General features: G+C 37.1%; 1 protein-coding gene across 3 annotated transcripts in view; it reads right to left on the bottom strand.

Annotated features, from left to right (window-relative positions):
* rgs12b (regulator of G protein signaling 12b) overlaps positions 1-13,421 on the bottom strand; it is a 40,951-nt gene that overhangs the window by 12,234 nt on the left and 15,296 nt on the right. The window lies entirely within an intron of this gene.

Genomic DNA, 13,421 nt, shown 5'->3' with positions numbered 1-13,421 from the left:
TAATTTATTTATTTATTTGAATTAGGACAGGGCATATTAATCAAAATGTGTCAGCCAGCAGATTCAACATAAACAAGCACAGAGTTAGCACAATAGCTACATTTCATCCATTGTCCTAAGGTAGGTAAAACACTGCACACTCAATTAGACAACAACACACACATTATATAACAAGTCATTACACATTAAGCCAAAAAGACAACAGGCATACACATGACACACATCTGACACATTACAAAAAAACATTACTTTAAAGGCATCATTAAAAAGCATAAGATCATCCATGGATTACTTTTCAACCAATTATGAAGAACGTTTTGAAAGTCACAGTCACAGTTTCTTAAGTGGTTTGACAGTGTATTCCAAAATTATGTGCCTCTGATAGACACCGCCTTCATGGGTTTTGGCTAGGGGACATTTTAATAATAATAATAATAATACATTTTATTTATAACGCACTTAACATTTGAACAACAAATCTCAAAGTGCTACAGTGCAAAAAAGACAACAACTCACACATATTTTGAAGAATTTTCACCACTCAAAAGATGTAGAATTTTTGTTTTAAATTGTTAACTGCTATGGCGACAGTCCCAATTTTTCATCATTCTGAAACAGTTTGTTTTCATAATCAATCAGAAATACACAAGTTTAATACTGACTAGAAATGTGCACTGCTATTGTTGGGCAGCCTCTTTTTTAAGAGTAAAAGTGATGAAGATTCAAACTGTATAAAATACGATAAAAACATGATCAAAGTACTCGTCAGCCGATCAGGCTTCTACTATTTCCTCTAAACCAATCACCCCACAAGTGTTTCATTACAGCTGTGTGTTATGCCTGAAAAAACAAAAACAAAACTCATGTACATAAGACGAAGTTTTAAAATAAACCTCAACTCCCCACTCCAGTGCAATTTAACACACACACAAATTCCTCAAAAGTTCATACATTGCTCCAAACTAGACGCTTTAACGGACAATAGATCCGTATAGCTGTTTGCTCATACGGATTTGACAATTTGATTAACTGCACATCCCTTGTTTTCATATAAATGCTTTTTCCCTCGTTATCTTCATTCTACAGTCTCTGTTAAGTTCCATAACTCTCCTCTTTCTTTTTCCCATCAGCCATCTCTCCATCTCCTTCCCTTCATGAGCCATACTCTCCTTTCAATACATTTCTGCAATGGATCCTTTACTGTGGTCTAAGGGCCAAAGTTGATCTCTTGAGTCTCAAGGCTTATAAAATGGTTTTACTTTCAGTGTAAAGGTTATAACTCATTTTAAGAAAAAAAATAATGGTTAGAAATTATGAAAACATTCTTCAATTACATAAAATAATGTAAAAAAGTAATTTTAGACTTGGCAAAATGTTCTTGTGATTTCTGTGCAACTTCTTGTTAAACAGTTTCTCATAATTACTCAAACAAGGCTGTTTTGAGTGGTTAGATGAGTATATCTAATGAGGCGTCTGAAATGTCATTAATCTAAAATAGCTGTTGGTATCAGTTCAAAAAGACATTTGTAGATTATAAATGATACAGGAAAACATTTTGGTGATTCATTTAGCTCAAGGCTATTCAACTATGTGGTAACTAATAACCACAACACCTTTAATTTCATTTAAAACTTATGTGTGAAACTTTACAAAAAGCTATGCTATTAAACATTTAGCAAAAGTTTAAAATGTGTTTTTGGATTGAAAATACTTACCACATAGCTGGTAAGCCATGTTTTTAAATTTGTAATATTTGATTTAAGTCTATGGGATTTGTTGATTGTTAAGCTCCATAGCACTTTTACAATAAAAAGCAAGAAGAAAATGCATTCCGCAGCTGAAACAAATTACTCCAAAATATGATTATTATTAAGTATTGAACTTCTCATAATTTTACAAGTACTACATTAGGCACAAGCCTTTAGTTGAATGTAAAGATGGTTGTGGTCTGACTGAGAAAATGACTTTGGCTCTAACCTCAGCAGCGGAAGCTGGTTACCCGACTCTCTGTCTGATTAAAGCAGTACATAGTTCACACATTTACACTATAGACCTATGATGTTTCAGGGCATCTGGCTCACATCTGTTGGACATGTTTCTTGTCTTTTGTGGTGGCTGCATTCCTGCGCTTTTGTGAAAGTGTGTGTGTTTGTGTGTGTATATATGTGTGTGTGTGTAACCCCCATCCCATTAAGCTCAAATATGATGGCTTCCAGACATAGAGTGTGGTGTTGTGGTTTGGCCCCAGGTCCAATGCCTCCACCAAGTCCCCTCCCCAAGTCCCCCTCTCTTTTCTCTTCTCTTACACATATCGTATGATCATACGTGATCACATGTGATTCTTGATGTGGTTTGGTCTGTATGTTTACAAACCCAATGACATGAGTTGCTAACACATTTGATCCACTTATAAATATAAATATCAATAAATATCATGTAGACTGAAGAAAAGGGAAGACAATAATCATTTGTTTTACATTATATATTATTTCTATTACCTAACACTTTTTGTGTCTTTTAATCCTGTGTAAAGTGTCTTTGAGTTTCATGCGCTGTCATGTATTATTATTATTATTATTATTATTATTATTATTATTAACACGGCTAATAGCATTCAACCATCAGATTGTACAATAAAAGCTCCTTATCCATGCTGTTCTCTTTTAGATCATTGTTGTCTTCACTTCACAACAAAGTACAATTAGATTTGTTTAAACACACAACTAATTCATCATAAGAACTGAACCATTTAGTAATTTACGTATATTTCCATAACATTTTAATCATTATTGTAGTATTACTGTTAATTGCAATTATTTTGGTCATAATAATTGTCTACACACAATTTCAGTATCGTCTCATGCCTAAGTATATAATTGCAATTCTTTTCTAAAACAAACTTGCTCTTTTTTTCTTACTCATCCCTGACTGATGGAGACCCCTCCCACACCTACAGCCCCTTTGCTGGCACATCCACATCATTCCTGTCAGCCCACTGGGAACGACTGTGGTTTTCCGGATTTTCCCAACTCAAGAATCTTACCTCAGACCAATATCCACAAGGATCCATGTCACTGGAAAAGTAGGACACAAAACCCTGTTGGATGGATATGTAAATCTGATTTTCTTATTGCAGATAATAAAACGAAAATATTTCTTGAGGACAATTTGAACAGTTACAGAAAGGATAATCTGTAAGTAGATTAGAGGAGTAAAAAGGACAAAGCGCATGACTAATAACAGATAAGAGGTCCTGACCTTAGAGTTTGCAATACAAACTAATTAGTCACTGTGGATCATCATGTGAGTTCACATTGGCACTAGTCATCAATCACACCCAGACATATGGAAATACATCATCACTGACCACTAAACCAAACAAGGCCTTACAGCTGGAGATATGACAAAAAAATAAAAAAATAAAAATTTTAGATTACATTTTTTGAAGCAAATGGCTTTCATCAGTTTCCTGAACATAAACAGCATTTTTGATCACAACCATAAAAAAAAGAAAAAAAACTGAACTGACAGAGGCTTGGCTGTGGACCTCGTGACGAGAAAGACCCAGCCATATCATTGACAAACACAATTAACTGAATCTTGAATGTGATTAAAATTACAACCCTACTTTTGTGCTCCTATAACATGTCCAGCACTACATGGGTACATCACAACAATCTGATATTTAACTGAGGTGAGAGGCAGCATATAGAGTTCTATGACCTAGCTTTTGTGGGTTTACTTTTGGATTACTGGGACATCATCATTGTAGAATCTGAAAACCACCTGGTATTAAATAGAGATGGGTGGAATAAAAAAGTAGGGATAATTTCATTTTGCGGTGTGGACAAATACAATTGGAATCCAGGTAATAAGGCTAAAGTGTATTATGAATATACCAAATCAATGCAGGAATACTGACTAGTTAGTACATGCCCACCGGCCCTGATGCCATAACAAATCTCAAAACAAGTGACCCCATGCACAACATGTTTGTCTCTTCGGTTCAGTGTGAAATATTGTAGGTAACTTGACCTGTTTATGTCTGTTACTGGAGTACTGGAGGGAGGGGCTATAGTCACACTGTGCTCTGGTCCCTAGCGCTTTATTAGCTGTGACTAGTGGGAACGGGGGTGGCTTACATCATCTGTTATGAAGGTTTAAAATATGCCCAAACACATGGTATGACTTATGGCCCTGAGTTCAGACTGTTATCATAATATTGAAATTTTAACAACTGTAAAAGTTTAGCCAAGGGGTCCCTGTTGCACATGTACATGGACGTTTAAGGCAATGTTGTTTCCAGGAATTTGACATACTGTTTTATAAAACATAAAACAGAACAGGCAGTAACTGTAAGGGGCAAAGAGGAAAGATGTCATAGGAGGGGGTCAAACTAGAGACTATTTATACTACTCCTGTAGGTAAAATGTCAGAAATATTTTAATCTCAAATAAATCAGGTGTGAATGCACTCTTTTTGATGTTGTTTTAAGGCAGGTTCACTGAAAATACTTCATTTTGATGGGTCTGTTGAGTTGGTTGGGCTTCTGCCCTCAAGAGCATGCCTTGAAATCATTTTATTTTGACAAATGGTTGTTGTTCACATTCTATGTCACAATTTCAGATGGAGTACAGGGGCCTGTATAACTGTATGGAAGATTCACTGTTTTTGCAAGAATTATCCTTTAACTTATGATACACAGATGTTAAACCTTATCATTATTTGCCAGAGGTAGGGCCACAAACTTGTCATGTTCATTTTATTGTTTGAAGTCCTTTCAGCTCTGTAGGGTTGAACAATAGCACCACACTCTTTAAAAAAAAAAAAAAAAAAAAGTGGACCGGCCCAGTAATTACTGAAATACAGAGGTGGGTAGCTACATTTACTTGAACTTTCTAAAGAAATTGTACTTTTCAGAGTACTTTTCTAGCAACATACTTACTATATTACTTGAGTACTATTTTTTATTGAAGTAACAGTACTCTTACTTAAGTAAAGGTTGTGGTTACTCTTCCCACTGTGAGTCTACAAGTGACAAAAGCTTTATGTTGACAAAATGAAATTATTTAAACATTTGTGTTTCTTGCAGCTCTTTCAGATATGATTTAGTTTGTCTCATTTTTGTGTTCATCCTTTGAAAACACCATATTTTGTGCATTATTTAATGTTTCAAATTCCTTCAAATTCCATTAATGTCATTAATGTTTTTATTCTTACTTGAGTAATTTCTTGGACCACTACTTTGTACTTCTACTACAGTAATATTATATTGAAATAATGTTACTATTACTTGAATACAATTTTGGCTACTCTACCCACCTCTACAGAACTATTAACCATAAATCAGGATAATAAATTTGCAATTTGACAGTTATAAGGCACATTTTAAAATACAATTATGATTTACTTTGCAGCTGAACTGAGCTTTAACACAATCTGATCAGAAAGACTTAGTTGGAGCTACAACAAGCGAGATGATTTGTGATGTTAAACAAGACTCTCAAACAATTACAGTCACAAGCTAGCTAGCATTAGCCAACAGTTTTTCAGTTAGTCACGCTCATCTTTTTAGTTGAAAATCAAACTTCTAAAAAGGACCATGAATGTTTGTATTGATCACGGGCTCCTGAAAATGAGTTGTCTAAATCCATTTTGTATTTTTTTCTTGAGTTTTCATTTTTTGACAGTGTTTGCTAATGTGTGCATTGTGTCTCCATGGTAACTGCTGAACATTCTACCATAATGATACAGAACACCCCCAGCATGATGTCACTGCAAAGTATTTTAAAGTGATTATAAAAAGCTGTGATGCTGTGAACCCAATCTACTCATATCCATTCAACACAAATAGACTTGCAGTGAGTTTGAGTTTTGAATATAAGAAATCCCTTGCTACTTCCTCAACGGTCTCTTGAACTGTCATTTAAATGTATTACAAAATATTGGTTTTGGAGCCAGCATTTCCCAGGTGGAAATGCGGGAGCTGTAGTCACCGTGGAAACAACGTGTCATAAATATTTTCTGATGTTCATAGTTAACATCAACAGTAAAGACAGAGAAAAATGTATCATTTGTACAATTTCTTTGCAAAAGAGGGCATATTTTGAGTATTTTTGTTACAATTTAAGCAGTAAAAGCTTGAAAAAATACAGTAGTTTCGATATTATCACTTATTGCAGTATAACTCTGCAACAACATACCGTGCTTCAAAATTTGTTACTGTGACAGGCCTAGATTTCCTTAGTATACCACTAATAAAAAATGAAGTTCAACATTTGGAGATTCACCCATAGACATACTGGCTCTGCATCCTCCACCTAAAATTATAACATGTCCACACGGCATATATACATAGGTCTATGAGGTGTCTGTAAGTACTTGCCTCACTACAAGAGGGCCACACCTTTAACAGAACAACAAGTACACACACGCAGTCTTATAGCTGACTTGGCTCCAGCACATACATACTCCCCACAGAGGAGGAAGCTGCAGCGGCACAGGCACAGGCTCCGAGTGTGCCGACCTGTTTACTTTTGAATATGGGCCGAATAGTGATGCCTTTGAGGAGAGAGGGGAGTTAGGTCTGGCAAACCTTACCAGCGTCACGGTCTTATAGTTAGGCTTAACCCTGACAGAGCAGGACGTGGCCGGCAGGATCGTTAGATTCTAATGAATACAGGCCGCATGAGGTGATGCTAGAGTCACCACAGCATAGGGCTGGAAGATTAATCACAATCGAATTTAACTTGCAATTTGAATGCAATTAACAAATCGCAAAGGCTGCATTTTTTTGAAGTACCATCATTTCCTCCAAACAACAAAATATTTGGTCTTATTGTTATAAGACTACCGTTTAGATCTGTACCAACATGTTCCGATATGCTTTTATTTATATTTATTTTCCGGTTTTGAGTTTAAAATGTGAACTTTGAACAGAATCCTATTATTAAAACATAAATCGCAAATCTCATTCGAAAAAAATCATTATTCAATATTTTTTTCCCAAATCATTCAGCTTAACCACAACATTATTCTGAGGTTGGTGAAATGGGAGCACCAGTTCAATAGTATTGACTCAACTCTGTGGGACAGAAGACATGTATAATAGGACAATATAAGTGCTGTAATTTCACTGGATTTATGTTTTTAATAAGGCCACAAAAATGTCCAAAACTGCACAAGTCAGTCGTGTGTATAAACCAGTGTGACCATTCCAGTTACTCTTGGATAATGACTAAATCCCGACTAAGCGTTTGAAAATCAATATCCACTCTCTACGAAAGGAAAGAATGCAGATAGCGTTTGTTTTCCAACAATAGAGGCGCACGGGGAACTGACTCAGAGGCTAGGCAGCTGATAAATGTCCGTTTCACTTGGCCTGTAGCCCTGAAAACATCAGACTAAAACCAAAAAGGTGTCAACACAACACAACCTCATCGAAGCCCTTTGTCCGAGCTCCTAACAGTGGAAATGAAAAATGATACCAATTTTAAGAAGTGAGACAGCACAGTCCACTCATCTCTCAGCTGTGCAACATCATTCCCTCTTCCTCTTCTTCCACTCCTTTGACCTAAAATCTGACTTTTAATATGATGACAAAATTCTAGAAATGTCTAAGTCCATCTTCACTTCCACCAGCCTCTTTACTTTTATTTTGTAATGTAAATCCCTTTGTTTCTAGATGTGATTTATTTCTCCCGTCATCTGCTTTGATAATACGGGTTAGTTATGTCAAGAAGAGGCGGGTGTTTTGCTGTACTACTATAAAACACAATTATAGTATCACATTAACAAAAGTCCTATCCATGTCTTGATAATTAGAACAAGTAGCTGGATATAAGTTATAAATCTTGCCATTTCACTTCTCTCTTGTGTGTTCAAACAATATGTGTGTGTGTGTGTGTTCAAACAATATGCACACTTGACTATTTAAGTATCATTTCATTTTGTGTTCTACTTAGCTACTTTGACCATATAATGTGCTCTAATTAGTTTAGTTCAAGTTATATTTTAGACTCAGAGTACTTGACACAACTTTAATGATACTGTTACATACAAAATGAAGGCTAAACATAATGTAAACCTATGTAGTCCATTAAACAGACTGAATAAACCACTGTAATGTAATGAGAGCATCTTACTCACAGTGTTGAAGTTCCACACACGCTTGAAGGAGAGCCTTTTCCTCAGGCTCATCCTGTTCCCGACTTCTCAAACTACATATCTTCATCCAACACTCACTCCATATCTCCCAGCGCCTTAACAAAACTTCCACCTCCTCCCTCCTAATCTAACTTATCTTGACCTGTAGATAATGATAGTAGTTTCATACATGCCTTGACAACTGCTCAGCTACCCCTGGCCATGTTATGCCTCTCCTTTCTTTTGTCTCTTGACAGCCTGACGGTGAAGTTGAGACACACACGCTCACGCACGGCTCTGTTTCCATAGCCACACGCCCCCTCGAGGCTGCCGCTACTGAGAAGAGGAGGGGCTATGTCATAAACCGACCAATCAGACTGCAGTAAAATGTTCTTTACCACTCTCAAAGCGCTCCAACTTCAACAGTAAAGCTCGGGCCTAATCTAATACAATGTCAGCACAAAAAAATAGTCATTATATGATAACAATAGAAAAATTATATCTGAAACAGAAAAGTTGATCAAAACCTGCCATTTTTCAATGTGGGCCAGTTTACTCAAAGTTAAATAAAGACTAACACACAGAAAACAGAGGCCTACTTTAACTCTTGAATGTGTCCTTATGGCCTTAAGTCTACACCTAGCTCGCCCTAATTTCCTGTTTTGACCAAAAATAAAAACTAAATTCTTCCACCTTTCAGTTGCTGTTGATACCACTGTTCAAGACTGTGATGTCTGAGAAACTAGGTGGAAAGTATGAGCATAAGAACAGTTGGGTTTGTCTGAAAATGATCATGTGTGTCTAAATAGGGGGCCTGAGAATGACTTCATGAGCTTTATCTTCAACTATGAACTATGAAGACTAACACCTCATTGAGAGTATTCACTGTGCTAAAAACATGTACTTTTTCAAATGTTAATGTCCTAAAAAAATGGCAAAATGCAGCAACATTTGAAGTTGTTGAACCAATCCCATACAAGGAATAGTGTAGCCTACTCTTGGAAGAGCTGACTCCCACTATAAGGAGAAGGCCAGCCCAGATCACAAGAAGAAAGGCGAGGGAAAGAGGAACTCATAATAAAAGTTCAAAAATAATTTAATGATAATCACCGTTTTAATGCAATGCACTGCATAATACCATAAATAACCAACGTTAAACCATGTTGTTGGTTTAATGCATCTTTTTTGTGAATCTGAAAATATAATGCAACCCATTTCCACCGACATTGATTTTATGCCTTAAAATGGTGTTTTGTTATTCTTTGGTTTGAAACACAATAATTTCCAGCACTTGGGCAGTTTTGTATCGGTGCAAATAGTAATAAATTATTTTCTATTCATCAAAACCAATCAGACCACAAAGCCCAAAAAACGCAGCAATTTTCTTGTTCAAGTTGTCCATGCTGGTTCTGGTGCCATAGCAACCTCCGGGACAGCTCGAGCAATCCCAAACCAGCCCCAGTGCCCCACAGACACAGGCCAAGGGCGCTGCCAACGCACTAATTACCAACGCTCCACACACAGCACTCGGCACATATCTTTTCAGTCTCCTTGGTTCCTCTAGTTAATATGAAAAACACACAAGAGCAGAAGTTCTTAATTTAAAGTAAAAGTGCAGACAAGCAGGCAAACTACTGTAAGTATAAGTACGGTAAGTATTTGGAAGAGTAGTACACTTTCAAAAGAGAGCACAGTTTGGAATGGTTTCAGCTAGTGACGTACTGAATGATCATTAACGTGCTTTATCGATCCTGACCAAATAAACCAATAGGCCTACTAATAACAAAGAGTACATTTAAGGGATCTTGTTTACTATAGATCAAGTAAGATAATTGATGGCAACTCTCATTAACAGAATTAAGTTAAGTAACACTCTACCATGGATGCTTACAAAGATGGCAAAAGGCAAGCCAAAGTAGTGAAGTACTACATGTAAAATATAGCACATTGTCCAGTAAGTACTCTTCATTTGGTATGTTTCAACACTTTTCAAAACAAAACATGAATTATAATTGGGATACATCACTAAAGCATTGGATTTTGATTTGATACATTTAACTGAGAAGTCATAACAAATGTGAAGGGGGTCCAGACTGATGTGGCCTATATTCTTCACTAGACTAATTCTTCAGGTCTGTCAACTGTCTTTGTGTGTTCATTTTTGCATGTGAAAATGTGCAGGCCATGGTCTTTTCTAGGGCAATGCGACATGAAAGGGAAAAGCCTCCTTAGAAGATATCAGATGTCCGTAACACTATATGGTCACTTGTATTAACATTTATGTACAAGAGGGGTATCCTGACAAACCTGAGGGCAGAAGAAGAGTATGCTAACAAGCTTTTTGGGAACAACTGTATTTTGGGATATGGCTTACAGACTAGGCATCAAGTCAACAGTTTACTATTTATTATGAGGAGAATAGACCATACAGGAACACTTGAACACTTCAAAACTTCAACTTCAAAGCACTCTTAAGTGCTTCACATATTGGTACATTATACAATTAAAATCCTCACTGGGTCTCTATAACATTCGTACAAAGCTCTATATGCAATTAACAAAACTCAACACTGCCCTCTGCTGATGTAGCAGAGGTAAAGCACTTTGCAGTGGCCACAGTTTTAACACACTAAACAGTATTTCAGGATTATGTGTAAGGTCAATACAACAGTCACAAAATGAACTACACATTAAGTATGAACTACATTTAATATTTGATATACTTAAAAATGTATCCAAGTATTCATCCAGACTTAAGTTTATGTTTTCTATTTATGTCATATCCTTTGTCCAATGTATTTGGTTACACCGTGTACCAGTGAGATATATTTTAGCTTGAGAAGACACAGGAAGCTGGCATTCTCCTGAGGTGTCTACGTTGATCCTTTCTCATCATCTGATTTTCACAATCTGCTCCTGGGGGGATATCACGAGGAATGCACACGATGGAAAAGAAATGCACAGTGGACAAGTGTGTGCCAGTTTTTATCCCTGGGCACTTTTGGTTTCAGACATTATTTTGAAGAAGTGAATGAATTTTATCTGCATCTGCGTGTGTGGGATTGCTTAAGGGTCAGAAGACTTGTAGGCTGTACTCTTCTCACTGCAGTGCTGAGGAAAATAATGTATTTTTTCACTTCTCTGTCAAAATAGTTGGTAAAATACACAAATGTACAAATATATACAAGCTTAACAATCATACAGTTTAGAAGTAGCCTAAAACTTCACTGACAAAAGACAACTTGGTATCAGTCCAAGTACCAGCCAAAGTATGTCAACAGGTTTCCCTTTTAACTATTAAGAGACAAAAAGAGGTTGCTGATTGGCTCACGGCAAGTCACATGATCTGTCATTCCAGCAATAGGCCCCTACAAATAGTTTAAGGCATTCACTTGCTTTCACATTGACTATCTCTGGAGTTTTTTCTAACGTGAAAGTAATATTTTTGCAAGACCGCGGCAATACGTTTATAGATATTTAGCATTTGAATCTGCAGCAACAGTTGTCAGCCAAAGTGGAGACTCTAATTGGACTATTAATAGGGCCATAGCTTGCCATTGTAGAGCGATTTGTATGTGAATGGCATAGTTTAGTTCTTGGCAATACGTAAAGAGGAAAGACTGACTTAAAAACATTCAAACATCCGAAGATAAGATACTGCAGCAACAGTTGTCAACCACAAGCATTATCTAATTGTCTTGCTTGCTTCATGTCTAACAGTCATACGACTGCCCTGGTGCATATTCTGTGAGTGGCCTCGAGATCGACAAGATCATTCCTGCATTAAAACACACATAGACTCACATATACTCACTGGTTGAACAGCTGTATCTGAATCCACACTCAAAGTTTGCTGCTCCATGAACAAATGAGACACAAGTAATCCTTAACAGAGCACGTGATGGGTCTTCTCAGCAAGCATTGTCATCACCTTTAGTGTGGAAGTCTGCTCAAAAAGTCAGAAAATGCAACTATAAGCGGTAAAAAAGCTTGATGTCTTTTTGAATCGCCCAAGCGCATGAGAATGTCGCTGTCGTCGGATTCTCCCTCTCTCTCTCTCTCCTCCCCCTCCTCCTCCTTTACACCCACCCCTTGTATAATTTCTATTCCACCCACACCGCCGTGGCTCAGAGAAAGACGCAAATGCAGAGGCAGCCGTGGGAGACCCCTGCTATTAAGACATCCACCCACTCACCCGCCCACATGTATGTATGTTTGTGAGGTCTGCTAAGAAGAGGTGCTAAAGCTTTGGACTTGTGGTGTCATCTGCTTAGTATGCCCCACGTATATTAGCAAACTGACAGCTAGAGCAGAGGAGAACGAGAGAGAAAGGGGAGAGAGAGGGGGAGAGAAGGGGGGGCAATTGGGGTAAAACGGGAGCACTGTGACATGATGACACAAGTGAAAAAAAAAAACATTCAGCTGACATTTAAAATTGGTAACTACCTTCAACATGAGCAAAAGTGAAAATTCCTTAACATGCCGTGACATATAGTTATCTACTTGAACAAATTCTGCTCATTCCTTGGGGCTACTTGGGGTTATTTCTCTTAGAATCAACTCCACTAATAACATCATGATTCCCGATAATAGTGAGTGTCCACGAATATTTAGAAGATAGAAGATGATCTGTGTTGACCTTCACAAGCAGAGACATGTCTAAGGACAACAGACTGTTAGATTTGTGGAAAATGATCAGCGCTTTTAATAATATGATGTGGAATTTAAGATATCTAATGCATAACAATGATGTGCTTTAAGTGCGATAGGAGGCTATACTGTTCTGTTGTGATCAAAAAGGTCATGGGTCAAAGGTCTTAATGGAGACCCATCTGAACACACTATTATCAGCACATTTGAGCTTTAAACAGGAAAGTGAGGCTAAAATGTTCCTGATAGTTAATGAAGGACAGTGAAAAGTTGTTACCTAAAGCAACACAGCCTAACTTTTTGGTTTTAGCCATGGCACTTAACCTGCATAACTTCATGGAAACAGAAAGTTCAAACCAGACTCCGGAACATTCTCCATAGAGATAGACAGGTTTTAGGCCATATGGTGGAACATCTTATCCCAAGCAACAGAATTTCCATGGCAACAAGCAGATGGAGCCCCTTCTCAAGGCCACATTTTGAGCCAGGTTTGTGGAGATGCATGCTATCTGTCAGGATGCAAGTTTTTCATTTTTTTTTTTTTTTTTGCTGCAATAAAAACATCCATTATGAAAACATAGGATTTTATTTTATTCCATCTTTTGGCTAGAAGTTGCGTGGTGAGG

Source organism: Periophthalmus magnuspinnatus, chromosome 1 (assembly GCF_009829125.3).
Source record: "Periophthalmus magnuspinnatus isolate fPerMag1 chromosome 1, fPerMag1.2.pri, whole genome shotgun sequence".
NCBI lineage: Eukaryota > Metazoa > Chordata > Actinopteri > Gobiiformes > Gobiidae > Periophthalmus > Periophthalmus magnuspinnatus.
Note: the sequence above shows the minus strand (reverse complement) of the source record. Positions and strands in the feature narration are given on the sequence as shown.